Genomic DNA, 17,491 nt, shown 5'->3' on the forward strand with positions numbered 1-17,491 from the left:
GTTAGCTTAATCCTACTCATGGTGATGGGGATTAGGTATTTTTCTTAAATGCCCAAGAGGGCATTGGATGGTCTTATTTGGCTTTGTGACAAGGCTTAGAATCCACAGATTTGATGGGTCAGTTCACTTGAAACATTCTTAGTTTAAAAGATACTTTATTTTCCTGGATCATCAGTGCATTAGTTGCAACAAACAAGGCTCCTGTATTTATTAGCTTATGGCTCAGTACAAATGGGAGTGTAAAGGATAATTGCTGAGTAAAACAGGCTGGCTTAACAGAAGACATCTCTGAATCTGGGATGGAGTTATGCTCAGAAACCTGCATATCCCTCATTTGCCACAGGGTGGAAACAATCTCAGGAACACATCTCAATCACATAACTGCAGCAGTTGGAATGTAGTAGTTAAATACCATATGCTGTGCCTATGAATGCAGATGCAGCTGATAGCTTGCAACAGCTCTGAACTGAGCACATGATATGGTTTTAAGTAGCTGCCTGAATACCTCTTTACACCCAAGAGAACAGCATGGCTCCTCTGGTACAGTTCCAATCTAGTATTTAAACAATATACTAGTTTTTATAAAATTCCATGCAAGACCTGTTTCTCTTAATAAACTAGATAATTATGAAGAGTAAGTGTACTAATAAAACGAAGAAAAGCTCAGATATACAAATGTGTTTAGGTATCTAATGCCTCTAGACATTTGTCTCCCAATGGATTTTGAAAGGGCAAATTAGGTTATAAACTGCATGTCTGAGTTCAGGTCAGAGGTTTTGTCTCCTAAATCACCATTTAGGGGAGATTTTCCAATGACCAAAGACAGCTACATCTCTAAAGATGGTCTTTTAACAGTAGAAAGAGGAGACAGTATAATGCATGTCCCTTTTTGTCTCGACTGACTTGAATAACTGATTTGAAGAGAAAAACCCACTGAATGCTCCTGTTCCTCCCAAATTAGGGACTAGCTAAACTTATTTGACTCGAGGCAGTGGTGTGTGTTGCAGTGCTGAAGTTTGCTACTGGTGAGCCAAACAAGTGAGCTCTGAAGTCTCCTTTTTCACAGTTTCTGGAGAAACAGATTTCTTTTCACTAGGGATGCCAATCTAGAAATTTCACAATCTCTTAATATTCAGATTGGAATAGGAGAATGTTTAGGTTTTGACACAAATTGATCAAAAGCCATGAAAATTTGTCTGTTAAATTTGATGCACTCCCATCCCAACTTATTTACCTTTTTATCCACAGCTGCCAGTTGGTACATCCTTCTCTTCCTTTCACATGACATAGCAGTAAAGGATCTGAGAATCATGGTTGGTTTGTATTTTAAAGCACATGACATTTCTAGTACAACAAGCAGCAGGGTTTAATCTAGATGGGAACTTCCTCTGAGAAAACAGCCAATTAGAAGCAAATGAGCTAATTTGGAGCCTTTGCGAGAAAACCCGCAGCTTCTGAACCCCCCATTTTTAGGCCTTATCTGCTTTGGGGGCACCTTGCAGCATTTTCTTCCCAGCGCTAAAAACCAGCCCAAGCTTTGCAGCATTCACAGTACAGGGAGCCCTTCAAGCCACTGTGCTGTCGCTGGCATTTTGAAGGCCACACAGAAGAGGCCTGGTAAATAATTGACAAGACAGACATGTGTTGGCAAACTCTTCTCTGCTGCTTTGCCATTCCCCTCTAGATATGTCACATTCCTTACTCAGTGGATTTCTACATGCATCTGCAGTGTAAATGCACTCTGCACAGTTTCAATTCAAGGTACTACAGTTAATCAATGCCATTTTGGCACCTGGGAGCTGGGGAAGGCTGCTGGGCCCTTTTGCATAGAACCGAGTAACTGTTTGCTTTCTCTTATCCCATAAAACATGAGAGAAAAATGGTAAGAAGTCATTAACAAGATCTTCTGCATTTCATTTTACGAGCACCAGCTGTTCCCCAACAATCACTCATATAAAACCAACACTAAAACTGAACTCTTGTGGGAGGTGAGTGAGAACCATGCGAGCAGCTTTGCAATTAAAGCCAGAATGGACAGTGCCATGGCAACATGTGGGCCAGCAGCTCCCCAGGACCAGTGGTGCCGGGAGCTACAGGGCATCCCTGGGCTGGCAGGGAGGAAGCAGGGCAACCTGAGGGACCCCAGAGCAGCCCCTGCCCCGGATATCAGGCATCTCCCTACAGATGGGACAGGCCAAAGCCAGGTCGGAACATCGGCCTGTGGGTCAGCCTGGCTTGGGGTGGTGCATGACTGGGCTGGGCAGAGCTGTTGGGACCTGGAACCTGGCCCTGCTGCAGTGTCGCTGGGGCAAGGGCTGAGTTCAGCCAAGTCCAGTTCTTGAGTTCAGCCAAGAGGGGCCAGTCAAATAACAACTACAATGTTAATAATTGTGGAGGAAAAGTTGGCTCCATTCATTTATCTGGGGACTCTCACCTGAAATCCAATGCTGATATCAAACCAAACCACTGCAAATGTCTTCTGCTCATGTTTAGAAGAGTGCCAGACCTGGAAGACTGTGCATCAGACAAACAGCATCCCACACATTCCTTGAATACTAGCCTAAAATAAACAGTAAGGCATATCATGGGCAGGGAAACAATTTACATCATAATTTTCTGAGTCCGCATCTCTAAATTGGGAAGAAGCTTTAGTGTTTGTTACTGATTGCTATGAATCTAGCTAGTTTCAAGCCAGAAACCTGGCTTGGGAGTCTTCATAGACATTCCCACTACATGCACAAAGATCAGGTCATGCTTCATTCTGTCAGTAACTTAATTTGGATTAAGGAAAAGCCAAACAAAAAGGAAAACCAAAAGCCCCCAAGGTGGAAAGCAGAGGGTCTTCTGCAATATGTGGATCTGAAATGAACACAAAATGGCAGCAGCCTCCAGCAAACATTTGGAAGTTTAAAGATGAAACACACAGAAAATGAAGCCACAATTGTTCCCAACAGTAGCAACATAAGCCATAGCTAGCAATCACCTGAACCATCTGCTCCTCCAAGTAGCAGCATTAACATAGGCATGAGACCAAAAGATCCCCTCATTTCAGGCATATATTCAATTGACATTGGAAAAAAGCAACAAAAATCAAGTGTTTTTGTCTGTACTTCAACATGCAGGAGATTCAACAGCAGGATTATCCACAGAAAATACAAAGACAGAAATTGTATCAGTCATAAAAGTCTCTGTAGCACAAGTCCAGTCCTGTTTCACACAAATGCTGGCAAAATTGATAAGAACATTTTTTTCTTACAGTCAGAATTTATAACCTGAAGTGGCTGCTATAATGGAAAAGTAAATGAACCCCTAATACTCAAATCAATCTTGTGAGAAATAACCTGAATAATGAGTTACAATTGCAAGAGATGAAATTAAGACAAGAACAGTTAAATAAGGATCTAAAGGAACAGATCACATTTAGTATGGTATTGGGAACCTAAATTAGGCTTTTAAATGTATGCAGAAACAGAGGAAAAAGGGAAGAAAATAAGAAACTGGAGCAGAGGCCTCAGATAAAGATGAGGCTTTTGATGAGAAATAATCAGAAGAAATGTCAGACTGGCATTATTTGAGGAAAAATCCTCACTTCAAATGGAATTTTTGATGCAACTAGCTTTTATAGTTTGGAATTACAGGAGGATTTCCATTTACAGTATAAAGTACTCCAAAATGCTTACAGCTCAAATCAATTTGTTGCAGATGTGATTAGAAATTATCTCTAAGAACCTGTCAAAGCACAAGATGTGAAACTAAACTAATAATGTCTCTTTTGCCCTGCATTGTTCGGTGCCTCACACTGATGGGTGGACTTCACCATCAATACAATAAAAAGAGAGGAAAATACTATGCAAATTTTAAAGGAAGAGAATGGAATAAATGAGCTTTATATAATCAGCTAGAATACTAATGACTAACTAAAAGTATTTATTGTGGAAGAGGGGGATATAGGATCCTGCAATAAAATCTTGATTACAAAATCAAATCTGACACACAATTAATTGCAAGAATATGACATCTTAATGTTTACCATTGTTGGGTTAGGTACCACAGTTCTTGTTCTCCATCCAGGTTTAGTAAAAATTTGAGCCCATAGTCCTACCAAAAGATGGAGTATGGGAGCATGGGATTTATCTCATCTGACTGCATATATCTACAGTGTGAGTGTTTCAGTGATTACTCATTCTTTATATCCAATGGGAAAAATAGGATGTGATTCAATTGCGCTAAAACAGATGTCTAACTCAGGTCACAGGATTGGCGTTACTGAAGTTCCTTTTCTCTCATTGTAAAAAGAACCTAGTGGGATCATTCAGATATTGCTTCAGACACTTAGGCTGCAGATGTCCACGAGATGAGAGGAGTGCCTCAGGCACTGGACAGTGAAAATTAAACCCTCAGCAAGATGCTCTGGTCAGTATTTAGATTACGACACCACCACCCTACCCCCACCTCGGTTCTCCACATGTCTGTTCAGGCCATTAATCACAACCAATAATAATACAACTGAATTCCATGCTGGGGAAATTCAAGAGGAAAAAGAAACCATGATCAGTGAGACTTTGTGGAAAGGATACAGAGGAAGTGAGAGTGAGAGGTTTTGTAACTACTGATGGTAACACATAGTACTTGATTACAACTGTCATCCAGGTCCCCTTGCTTAGCAATTTTAATTAAGAATGGCAGAAACATCAGAAAGAATCTTATACTATTCTGCATTGACAGGGAAATAGGGATGACATAACAGATCTTTACAACTGTTTGACTATTTACCTATTCATCCACTGTCTATTTACTGTTTATCTAGTGTTCTAATACTTGCCTATTCATATACTTCCCTATGCAGAGGATTTTTAAGGAATCTCTCAGATTATCTGTCACCTTTGTGTCTGAGATTCTGTCCCATGATTGCGTCCTGAAGACCATATGATAGGTGAACCGTGAGGACAGAAGGCCAGTATTGCGAGGTTAAACAGTAGGAATAAGCCAAGTGGAAGTTTCAACAGATTGTTTCTGCCACAAGGCCAGTTATATCTGCTTTAAATTTTCCAAATAGCTCTTTGCAAGCATAAAAATTGAAGAAATTCTTCTCTACAATATAATGGAAAACATCAAGGAAAAAGAGAGAGAGCGCCACTACTGTCCAATTTGGAGCTGCACAGCTTCCCTTCGGGAAACATGGAGTTAGAAGATGCGTAACATTGCCTGCAGTATTTAGTGCTGGGTTTTGCTTTGACATCAGCTGGCATTAGATCAGATTCTTCTAGCACAGCCTTTACTACCATGCAGAACCTGAAGGATGTTGGAACAATCAAGCTTTCATATAATCAAGGGCATATTTAAAGTATTAAATGCATAGCTAGGGACATAATTGTATAACAGCTTAAAGGCAGTTACAGATCATTGGCTTTGGAAAATCAAAGGGACAAATAAATCTTTTATTTCATGTTATTATTATTTCAGTGACATTCTGTAATACAACCTAAGGTTTATTAAAAATAATTAAATATATTCTTGTCTTTATTGTATTGTACTCTTTAATTATTTTCATGGCATCTGGAGAGACTCTCCTAGCTGAGAATGAATATTAAAAGTAAAAGACATTGTAAATAATAAAACAATCCTTCATAGCCATCTTTTCATAAATGGTGAATCTCTAAGTACACTTGGAGAAAAAACTGATATGTTGGAAAAGGGAAACTGAAGTAAGAGAAAATTTTGTGACTTTTTGCTAACAAGTTAATGGCAGTAACATCACTATAGCCTAGACCATCTGCTTCACAGGTTGTTTGTTTGTTTGTTTGTTTGATTGTTTTTTCTGATAAGGATACAGTCCTGAAATTATTCCTGAAGTAAGTCCATCCCCATTATCAATAGCAGTGTTAAATCATTTAAACCTGAAGTCTTAAGACACTAACAAAATACAAAATATCCTGCTTGCTTTAAAATGAGTAGTCAAGAGTCTGTGTTGCACTGGATGAAAAGACACGAATTATTGAATACCAGTGAAGTTCAAGGCATGGCTTAGATTTCACATAAAAAATCAGGCTTGCTGGGTATCATATGCTCAAATCTGAAATCATATTAAGTTTGGCATCCAGTCAGCTAGGGTTCTCAGTGTCTGATGAATGTTGTGCTTGAGTTATAAATGTGCCAACAGATTGAAGTGCCTCCTTGGTGTGGCACTTGGAGGCAAAATAGCATTTCATGAGAGGTGAAAAATTTTGTTAAGAAAAAATGAAATCTCTCTAATATAAATGCTGCTTTATATACAGTTCACGAGCATGAAAGGGACAGAAATGTACCCACTTTGCAAGATAAATGCTCTGCATTAGTAGAGAAAAGACATCAATGCATATGAACCAAGGCCAATGAATATGGCTTGGGGGTTATGGCATTAAACTTCCATATTTTTTCACAAATATCTGGTTTTGTTACAATTTTTTCCTTTGGTACAATTTTTAGTACTGTGGAGAATGTCAGGAAAAACTATCATACTTACAGGACAAGATTGAGCTCTGTAGCCTCAGAGCCCTGCTCCTGATCCCCACTAAATATTTTTTTCTGTGACTTTGTGTAGTTTTCTGTCTCTTCTAAATTTCTAAGTAGGTATCCTGATGATTGGTAAGAAATACATATTGGATAAACAGGCAGTCCCTCCTCTGAAGACTTGATATTTCAGTAAAGCAATCTAGACAAAGGCAAAATAGGTGAAGACAGTATCACCCAGGAGATAGAAGGGGGAGACTCTGAATCTAAATAATCTATAGTCAGGCCATGGCCCTGGTAGTGCTCTCCCAAATGAATGCATAGGATGCTTGTGCTCTCCAGAGCTCAAAGGCTAATGCTGAGGAGAGCTCAGACATTATGATGAGCTTCATATAAATGACTCAAAGCTCTAGTAACCATTATAGTTGAGAGCTATATATTCAATTCACATAAGCATAACCATGGTAAGTCCCCAAAAACTTGACTGCAAAGGCAAACTCCCACTTCAAATCTATTGGATGTGTGCTCTGAAGGAGGTAACAACTGAGGAGGTAACCTGAAGGAGGTAACAACTCAGCACACTCATATTGTCTGCTTTTGTGAGTCTTCAGGAAAACCACAAGCCTCTTCATGTGTTGGAAGCTTCAGCAAAACCGAAAAAAAAGCATGATGGTTAAAGAGGACTGAACAACACACAGATCCTTGGAAGAGGTACCTTCGCTCTGGAAAGAATATGGGTCAAATTTGAAGAACTTTTGTGACCTACTGCTGTCTATACAGTAGCTGTTCTTGGAACAGAGTAGATTTTAACTTTCAAGGCTTTCATTTTAGCATATTTTAATAACAAAAAATGTTTTAAGAATGGAAAGGTGCAAAATTTGCAAGTTGAGAGTTCTCCCAGATGCTGCAATTTTCTATCCGTAGATTTTTTTTTTCAAAACACAGCTCTAAGTTCAACAATAACTTGAATTATTTTTTTTTGTATAACCATTATAGTTACCATTGATTCGCTCTCTAGACTTTGTTCATACTTTTTTAACTCATGGTAATCCCTCCTCCAAACTTCAGTCCCAAAGACGGTAATTCATAAAGTCATTCGGATGTGAAAGATTTTAATGAAATGATGAATGCAATTTTCACGTCACTACAGTCTTGTTTATTTCCTTCAAGAAAAGATTATGAGCATTTTTGCGTCAGTTTGCATCATAAATCCCAATTTGAGTATTTTATTTCTACTGCAAGGCTGTGAATTGTAGTGAACTTTACAGAACTCACTCCAGAGAAAGTCATAAGACCAGAAATGGTGTAGGGTTCTACTAAGTTGCAACTTCTACAACGTCCTAGTATCAAAATTAATTTTGACAACTGTAGCTTCAACCTTTCCATCCCCTATTCAAGTTAACTAGGCTGAATAAGCAAAGAAAAAGCATTTTTTTTTTCCTCAGTCATGCAATAAAAATTGTACAGGACAGACTATTTCCAAAATAGTTTGAAGAAGGAGATGATAGAAATCACTTCACAAAAATTTACAATTCTCTTCTTGTGAGGAAATATTCAAATGGATGGATCAACATCATACAATCTCTTTTAAATTGAAATCCTGACATAATCCAGCCACATACCCACACTCCAATCCAACCTTAATCTGGATACAAACAGATCTTGTGCAGTGTACCCCTGATTAAAAGAGTATGTAAATCCTGAGTCTGACTTCTTCCAGTGCTCTAATGACTAAAAGACAACAAGTTTAGACTGCTCAGAGCAAAGGACAACAGTAAGCATGCCTAATGTTTTGAAATAAATGTGCTGAAATAATCTGAAAAGGACTAAAAAATGCATAAAAATCAGATTCAAATTTGGGGGGTGGGAGGGGGAGGGAAACCAGAAACCTGTGGGATTTAAGAACAGGAAGAAAAAGTAATTCTAGATGGATTTTAGGTAGAAGGTAGGATGGAAGCTGATCTCCTCCTCCTGCCCATAGGAATAGGATGACTGCACCAAGCATGCCTGGACAGTACATGATATTCCAGAGATTACTGAATTTGAGGATTGGTAAAATGATTCCTTGAGTTCTTGGGGTTTTTTTAGGATGAAAGATGTATATGGCACAATACTCCCATATATAACTACTGACTAGTAAAACAATCAAAATTCCTGTTGAAACAAAGAAAAGAGAAATAACAATGTAAATTTCTAAGAATTCACAGGGGAAAATGCAGGTACCTTGAGTGGAATCATTATAATTTAGAACTATTGCTGAAGAATGAACCAGAGGGGGAAAAAAAGCACAAGAAAAGGTCAATCAGAAGAAAAAAAATATACCCCAAGTATTGTCCCAATGCACAATTGTGGCCCTGCACAGCAATTAGACCAATGGTTTTCTATTCAGTTTATTCACTCTGTCTTATCGCTCAAGAAAAGGGAAATAAATCAGGCTATTGCCTGACCTTTAAAGAACACTGCTTCCCAGTGAATCATCCTGCCACTGACATCATTTGATTGTCTCCTCAAGTCTCTTCCTACACATCCAGCAGCTGGCAATAACAGAGCTGTGGGCCTTGTGTTTTCATGAAGCAGCCTTTTTCCCTTGCTTCTTAAGGTAAATAAAGTATAGCAATTGGAAGCAACTAAAAGAGAAATTTATCAGGTCCACTGTGCCTGTAGACAGAAAATCGGGAACAGGAATGAGATCTGCATGAACCTTTATCTGAAAACTCAACATGGCATCAAAACTTTACTTTTTAAAGTATTGAAACTTTTTGTTTCTTTCTCTTTACAGTTATTTTTAACGTGTTGTTCTGGCTTCCACAAAGTGTCCAACCACCAGGAAAAAATATCTGTGTATTTATAGCTTGAGCTGACTCACAAAGATCTGGAAATCTCAGAGAAAGACAACTTCAGGAATATTTCTAGAGAAATCCAAGAAATTAATGGAAGGACCCTACTCCTGTGCGTTTATTCAATATCAACATTGAACTGTCTGCTGGATTAGAATTGATATATGAAGGATTTTTGCTGTGTCAATATGGCAGTGATGTAAAAGAGAGATCCATAGTTATTTCTGAACATAAGAAGGTTCATGGTTAAACTGTGGATATTATGCCAGCATCAAAAACTAAGAATATGCTAATTTTGTTTAACCATTTTGTCTCATAAGCCATTGGAAGAGGAGACAGTGGCAAAACATAAGCTGGATTCCGCTCTTATGCTTCTTTCCACTTCTGCTCTAACCATTTTTAGGTGAATGTATATGACACTGAGAGAGAAGTTAAGAATGACCTAAAAATAATTGCCTTTTCTGGAGTTAGAAAAGTAAGGAAAACATTTGCTTTGGATCTTTAGTGTAGTTTTTAGTAGACATGATGGGATTGATTATGCAGTTTGTGCAAGATCTACAGACCTGACCTTTGTAGAAAACCACTATCTGTCCTCCAACTGAGTCTGGAGGCAAGATTCTTTACTGACTATATATGGAATAGAAATGAAAATAGGAACTTAGGGCAAGTGATGATCAAGAAAATATGACATCTATAAGACCGTCAAATTAATGCCTTTTTCTTCTCATTGACCTTTGTAGCTGAACATGTTAAAAATTTATTCATCCAAGTTGTCCATTTAGGTCACCTAAGTCACTGACTCCAAGCTATCAGAAGTAGCAACCTCTTACGAGTAGCAAACAGCAGTAATTTTTGTGTTCTCCAATAATTTCACTAAATTTCACTAATAATTTCACTCATTTTGCTGCTCTCATAATTGCTACTTCAATCTTTAGGAGCCCTTTTCTCATTTGTAGATTAAACTTATTACTAGACAGTTCATATATATTTATTCTCATGCCAATGTTTTCTTCAATGGCTCTTCTTCTTCCCTGATCTTGATTCTCTTCGCATATTTATAGAGAATAGCGATATTCCCTTTCCATCTTTATTTTGCAAGGCTAGGTAAGGCGAGTTTTCTTCTAGTGTCTCTTGATAGATTCATCATTATGTCATTCATCTAGTAGCTCCTTTTTGCACCTGTTTCAGGTCAATTTAATCTTTCTTGACTATGGCTTTTCAGAATTGTCAGTGTTGTAGAACATTATTACAGGCATGACTGGAAAGTTTCCCACATCCAGCATATATTTAATTGTGGGAAATAGATATCTATTTTATCCTTTTGTCAACACTGTCCTGTAGTTTAAATAGTTCTCTTCCTTTACTGGTGTTTATCCTTCTGTTTTATTCCTAGGTAGCAATCATCTGACTCCTCAGCTTGTGTTTTGCTAGGCTGAGCAGCCTACACTATTCTACTCTTCTTTCACAACCGGATATCCGCTTTCTTAATCATTTTACCAGTCTTTCTTTTCCTTTGCTCTCGTCTGAATTCATCTTTCTTGCAGGTGGTGAGACTCGCTGACAGTATTCTGAACACCACCTCCCAACAACTTTGCTATTAACACTCCCATATGTTTCCTAATATATCCAAAGAGAACATTTGACTTTTTAATGGTGGTATTATACCTGTGGCTCACAGTAATTTTAAGATTGACAGACACATTCAGATAGCTTTCCTGTTCTTTCTGCTCTGACCAGTGAGATCCCAGGGCAATGCAGAAATTCTTGTCATTGGTCCCTGAGTGTATGATGTTAAACTTCAACAGTAGCTCATTTTGCCCCTTTCCTATTTCTTCTGATGTGTAATTCTTCATGTGTAATATTCCATAGATGATTTCTGTATCTGGTATCACCTGGTTTTGTGTCATCGGTTCCTCTTTTTCTGTTCCAGGATCAAAATCATTCACAGAAACAACATATCAGATTGCTTCTAAGACTAGTTTTTGAGAAAAGCTGCCAGTGATTGTTTAACAACTGAACAATTCTTGTTCTAAAAGTCCCCCTTTTTTTTTTTTTTTTGTCTGTCTTTAGCCACCTTCTTAATGATTTCATGCTTTTTTTCTAAACTACATCTTCCTGCACAGAGCTAGTAATTCTTCACACAGTTTCATAACTGAAGTCACACAATTTCTTTGTATAGGAGAAAAATAATCAAAGAAAAATCTTATTATCCTGGCAGTATCTCATTTAGTAAGCCCTTGTAATATCCTGTTCCTCAGTGTCTTCAATGATTTTTTCTGAATTCTTAACATGCAAGGTCTGACCCGTGCATTTCTTGCTTCCTTGTGCACTTCTCTTTCTACACAAAGACATTACATTTTCTTCTTTGCAGTTTTGTGCCATTGTCAACTTGAAGTGCAGATTTAAAATCTATTCTTCCTGAAGAAAAATTTCATTTGCCAGTTCTTTCAGGGTTCTGGGCTGTAGATGATCTGCTTTCCTCCACTTGAGAGGATTCTACTCTTTGAGTTTATTTTCCTCTCAGGTTCAGTTTCAAATTCCAAAATCCCATTCTCCTTAACTATCTTCTCTTTGTCTTCAAGCATATCATTGGTCATATTTAAAATTGCTTATCCAATGCCCTCTTCCCTCAGGCATTTCTTATACAAATTGGGAGACTCCTGAGCTTTCAGCTATACTTTTTTCCATTTGGCCAATTTTCTCCATTTACACCCTGATGGCCATTTTTGAGGATGTACATTTCTTCAGAGAGCACAGACTACTAAACTCAACAATATTTTTAAACATGCACCAAATCCTACTTAAAGTATCTTGAGGGAAGGTTGCCTTTTGAAATGTTCTTCTTTGTTTGGTTTTCCCTGGATTCTATATTTATGAGGACAGAATAGGTATCTTGTCACTCACGCTCAATCCTCAGAGTGGTAACTCAAAAGGCTTATGCCCCAGCAAAAAATAATCCTAGGCAATCAATGTTAATGGCAGTTTTCCCAGCTTCAGAAAAAGACTTCTTGTGATACGCGTATAATAGAAGTTTTGCCATGGTAAGAAAATAAATGAATAAAAGCAACTAGTTCTAGTTTATTAAAACGTTTTGTTATTGTTGTTGTTCTATTTTACTCCAGTGATGCTTAAATGCCAGCTGAGAAGTGGGTTGTTTTGTATTTCAGACTGTATAGCATACAATGAATGACAATGTCTGTCCTCAAAAGGCTAATCCTGTGCCATGGTAAGATACCTCCTGTGATTTCAGCAGGATTTGAAAATTCCTCCATGCCTTCTGGGATCCAAATGACAAACATAGCCAAGGACTTTTCCATGCAGGGGTTTTCTGAAGGAGGAAGGCTGTAGATCAGAGTAAAGTCAGGTATATGTATGCATGTGAGAGAAAAGGATAAACTTTTCAGTAGCTTTAATATAATGTGTGTTTCATTTCTCTACAGGCTTTTTAAAATCTCATCTTAGTTTCTTGTTTCTGCTCATGGTAAACTGATCAAACCAGTGGGGTCTCTGCAGATTTCTGAGCACCTCATGGGGCACAAAAGCCTCCAGTTTCATCAACACGTTCCTTTCCACTGACAGGTTTAGGAAATAGCTTTACTGTCAAGAATTAAAACCCTGCCCTGTCTTATAAAACCCTTTATTTCCTCGAATCTCTGAGTAGGCTGGACATTTAATTACAATGAAGAAAATAATCACAATGACCTATAAGCCTTTGCAATTTCCTTATCTATGTTGATGACTTCCAGGGGATAGAATAATTTATTAGGTTCTCCAACATCGCCAGTGTATTCCATTTGCATCAGCGTTGCATATATACAGATAGTTATTTGAGAATGATTTCTGGAGATAGGGATAAAAATTACTTGTGTGGTGGCCACTGAACACATGTAAATGAAACTAATTATAAAGTGGATTGCTCCTCATGGACCAAATAACATCCTGTGTGGCTCCACTGGCCTTTTATGCTCCTTTGTTGAAAATCTATTAATGAAAGCATATTTTAATTTGTAAATCATTATCTCCATAGCTCATCTAGTGCAGAAAGAAGGGAGGTAGCCAAACCAACCCTATGTAATCCAAGACAGTGTAACTCCAAGTAAATCTGCTTACTAGCTTTGGCCTTATTTTAGAAAAAGTAAATATATCTGTAAGGCATTCTGACACTCCACTGTCCATTTCTCTTTTACTACAAATGGCAAGCAGAGGCTCCTGTCATGTCACAGGATAATACCTAGATGCCAGTGTTTCACAAATGCTTTCCTACTCAGAAAATTATTTTCTGTTTTGTTCTCTTAGTCCTCCCAAAAACCTTAATTTACACCTTGTGAGGCAAGCTTTACCGCTTTTATCACAGGTACATCTTCAGGGAGGGGGAAGAAGCCTGGTACAAGACAGCAGCTGAAGAGTTTGTCAGCTGGTGGATTTTTTAAACCATTGGTCCCTATAAGGTAGTACTCCCACTTCTACCACTAACACAGCAAATCTGCCTAGCACATGAAACCATGCAGCAAAAGACAGGTTGTGACTGGCCTTGCAAATATATTTATATAAGTCCAGCTGTGGCAGTCCCCAGTAGACAGATCATGATGTGGATCTTGGTGTCTACATCTGTGATATCTAATATCAGTTTTTATTTTAATTTTGAGCCTGTGACTTTATCTTCTGAGACAACTCATCCTTTCTCTAACTACAGATTTGGGGTGCTTAGGGGTTTTTCAAATATCTGGGAACTTGTGGTTTTTTTCCTTGATAAGAGGCAGGTGAGGCTTTTTCAGATAGTGAGTTTTCAAAAAGCAGGCTTAGAACGTTATGAAAAATTAATTCCCTGTATTACTTTTCAAGCCAGACATCCAAAACTGCAGGTACACAAAACTTAAGACATCCAAAACCTCATGTCCTTTTTAAAATATTCAGACATGTAGTTGCTTATCTCAAATGAATATCCATCTTGCTTGCTTTCTAAAGGAAAGATATCATTTGGAAAAATCCACTGAACGGCAACCTGCTTGGAACTGCAGTTTATAACAATAAAATGAATCTTAGGATTAATCTTGCTGTCAGATGATGCCACTGCCTAACAATACACCCCTGATATCAGTGACAAATGATGAGTGGTCAGCAATAAACCTATTTGGAATAGAGAACTTATATGTCAACCAGTTATGATCTTCTTTGTCCACGCTACTTCTTATCCCAAAGCACTGAAATTCATAAAAATACAGTTACACATTAAGCTGCTGACATGATCCAAGATGATATAGACTGGCACTATAAAATATTCAACATAAGGGAAACAGAAGACTCTCTTCAAGGGTTTATCTTGTTGTGTAGGGCTATGTCATCCTCTGGAGGACAGTTTAGCCATACAATATGTGCTCCAAAGTCACTTAGCAATTTGGGGTCAGCTCTCCTGTTCCTAGCTTGGGCTATGGATAGTCTGCTGTGATTCTCCTCAAGAATGGCAAAGTGGTAATGAAATTATTTATAGATCTCCCACATCTTTATCAAGGGTATATGTCTCAGTGTATGGGCTGTGATGAAGTGAACAGCTTTTGTGAAGGACAAGTGGAAGCAAAAGAAGCAGATAAAATATTGGCAGATAAAAAGAGCCCAGTGGTACAATTCTGAAAAGAGAAGTACTGAACGAAGTGTTCCTGCTACGCACATGCTAGCTGAGGAGAAGCACCATGAAAAGGGAAAAGAAAAAAAAAAAGCAAATATAAAAAATTACTCTGACACCCTGACACCTTGGCCAAAAGCCAAAATAACTTCTAAACAATAAATCATATTTCCAAGAACTGAATCTGCTGAATCTGTTGCACTTGTGCTAGCCATGTGCTGGCTGTCATCATGGTAAAGCATGGGTTAAATCCAGAATTCAAAAACTTCAGTTTGTTTGCAGATTCTAACAAATCATAAATGCTGCCTTTTAGCTCAGCTTCCTAGCACTACCTTTTCATGGTACTGCTGCTTTGTTGCATATCCAATAAAGTGCTACCTGGGAAAACTGGAGGCAGAGAAGATGGAAGAGTGGTCCAAAGTCATCAGAGGCCAACTGAACACTGGTAGGTCAATAGGTCAATGGATAGAAGTTTGTGCTTGCGGTTCTGTAATGTTTACCTGGAGTGTGCATATAACAATAAATTTGTGACAAATCAGAGAAATTATGGTGGTTGATTTTACTCTTTTCAAATATTTGTTTTATTTTATCCAAAACATTGCTTCAGAGATGGGTGTCTTAACCTTCATGTCATTGTTACCTGCAACCAGGACTATTTAGTTCTAACAAGTATCCTGTTTCATGTAAGAAACACCTAAAGGATATTACCCATCACTGGCTACATAAAATTACAGGCTGTCAGTATGTGTTAGATGAATCCATCTGGAGAAGATAAACGAACCACAAATGAAACTGGGTTTAATGTTCCAGATAAACTGTCTATTAAGGTTAAAAGAAAGAAAAAAAGACCAAAGAAAGATCTGTTGCTCTCTTTCTCTTCATGCAAACTAAGGAAGAGGGCAAAGAGCTATTAGATAATGCAGTCAGCTTCCTAACTGTTTCAGAATTATGTTTCTCGGAGGTTTTTTTATTTGAGGTATGTTTTCCTTGCCCAAAGGATGGTCCCTCTTCTGCTATTTGTTGCAGTATTCTGACTCTTGATTTTAACAGGACAAAGAAGCAGAAAACTGAAAATAAAAACAAGCTTAGTCTGGCTGGAAGAAAAGAGTTATTAATGCTCTTGGGGAGAAAATCCTTTTCACAAACTTTATAGAAAAGTAGAAAAAGCTAGGAAAAATACATTTGTTTGGAAAGGACCCTGAGACCTATTCTCGTTCATGTCAGTAGGTCTGAGTGTAATGATTAGTGAATACTAATACCGCTTAATATCTCTTTGGGAGCATGTATAGACAATAAAATTGTCTTAAATTGTTTATGCCCATTTCAAGAGCCTTTTACTGAGGAAAGAAATGTAAAGGTGCTGTACAGTGATTTACAGCCCAGCTCTGTACAGATTTTCTGTACAGAAGAAGAATGGTACACTTGGATTAGGACTTTTGAGAATTTGATTAAACCACCCAGTATATGATGTTTCATTCATCATAATCATAAGACTACCTGGGTGCTGATGCATTAGCAAAGCAGCCAGCTTTGTTTCATCCAGATGTGAAACCATTCTGCTTATTTTTCCATTTCCTACGAATGGAGGTGGAGGAATCACTTTTTCACTCAGTCCTGGAGATGGAGTGACTCTAAAGTGTAAAAATGTAGTTCTAATTCTTGGAAGCAGAGATCATTTTTCCATATCGTAGTCCTTTTATTCTCACACGCCCACTCACGCTTTGCCTGTCTCACCTCTTTTCTGCTACATTACCTCCCTTTGTTATGCCACAGGTAATACTACAAAATCATGCTAGGATCCTAGAAGATCCTATCCATAATATCTATGCAAAATATATAGATCACACTAAATAAAGGTAGTTAAAAAAATCCCCATGAAAGGCACACAGTTCCTCTGTACTGGATATGTGAGGCTAATATATGTGTAAATCATCCCCAAGTCATTTTAAGACAGCAGCCTTGGGTCACTTCTAATGTGGGTAACAAACAGCAGATGAAGCACGGCCATAAGAAGGGAAATGCATTTGCAGTCACTCTGACAGGAGAGTAAAATGATTACCACTGAGAAAGATTTTTGAAAGTATGAAAATTTTAACTCCACTTGGTAGAATAAAGGAGCTGTGGAGACCAGAGATACCTTCCCTTTCAAACAAATACTGTAGAAGGTGATTTACTTTTTTTTTTTTTTTACAATTAAGCATTACTGTCTCAAACTGAGAGGCAATGTGGGATGACAGGAAGGGGATTATCCATTATCCAGGCAAATGTATGAAAATAGAAGTGGGAGGAGAAGGGGGTGTGGGTGTGAGTGTGAGAGATTTTTCACATAGCATTTTATGGCTCTGAGAGACAATCCAGTGCAGTGATTAGCACACAGACAAGAAGTAAACGGGTTTGAAGTGAACTCCTGTCTCTGTCTCAGATCTCCAGTGTGTTCCAGGGTCCCACATGACAACCACTCTACCCAGAGCAGTGTTAGCACTCATCAGGGGAAGGTGGCAAAAGCTTCTTTGAGAACATACTCAAAATAAATATATATATATAT

The sequence above is a fragment of the Streptopelia decaocto genome, assembly GCF_964273445.1.
Source record: "Streptopelia decaocto genome assembly, chromosome: 3".
Lineage (NCBI taxonomy): Eukaryota > Metazoa > Chordata > Aves > Columbiformes > Columbidae > Streptopelia > Streptopelia decaocto.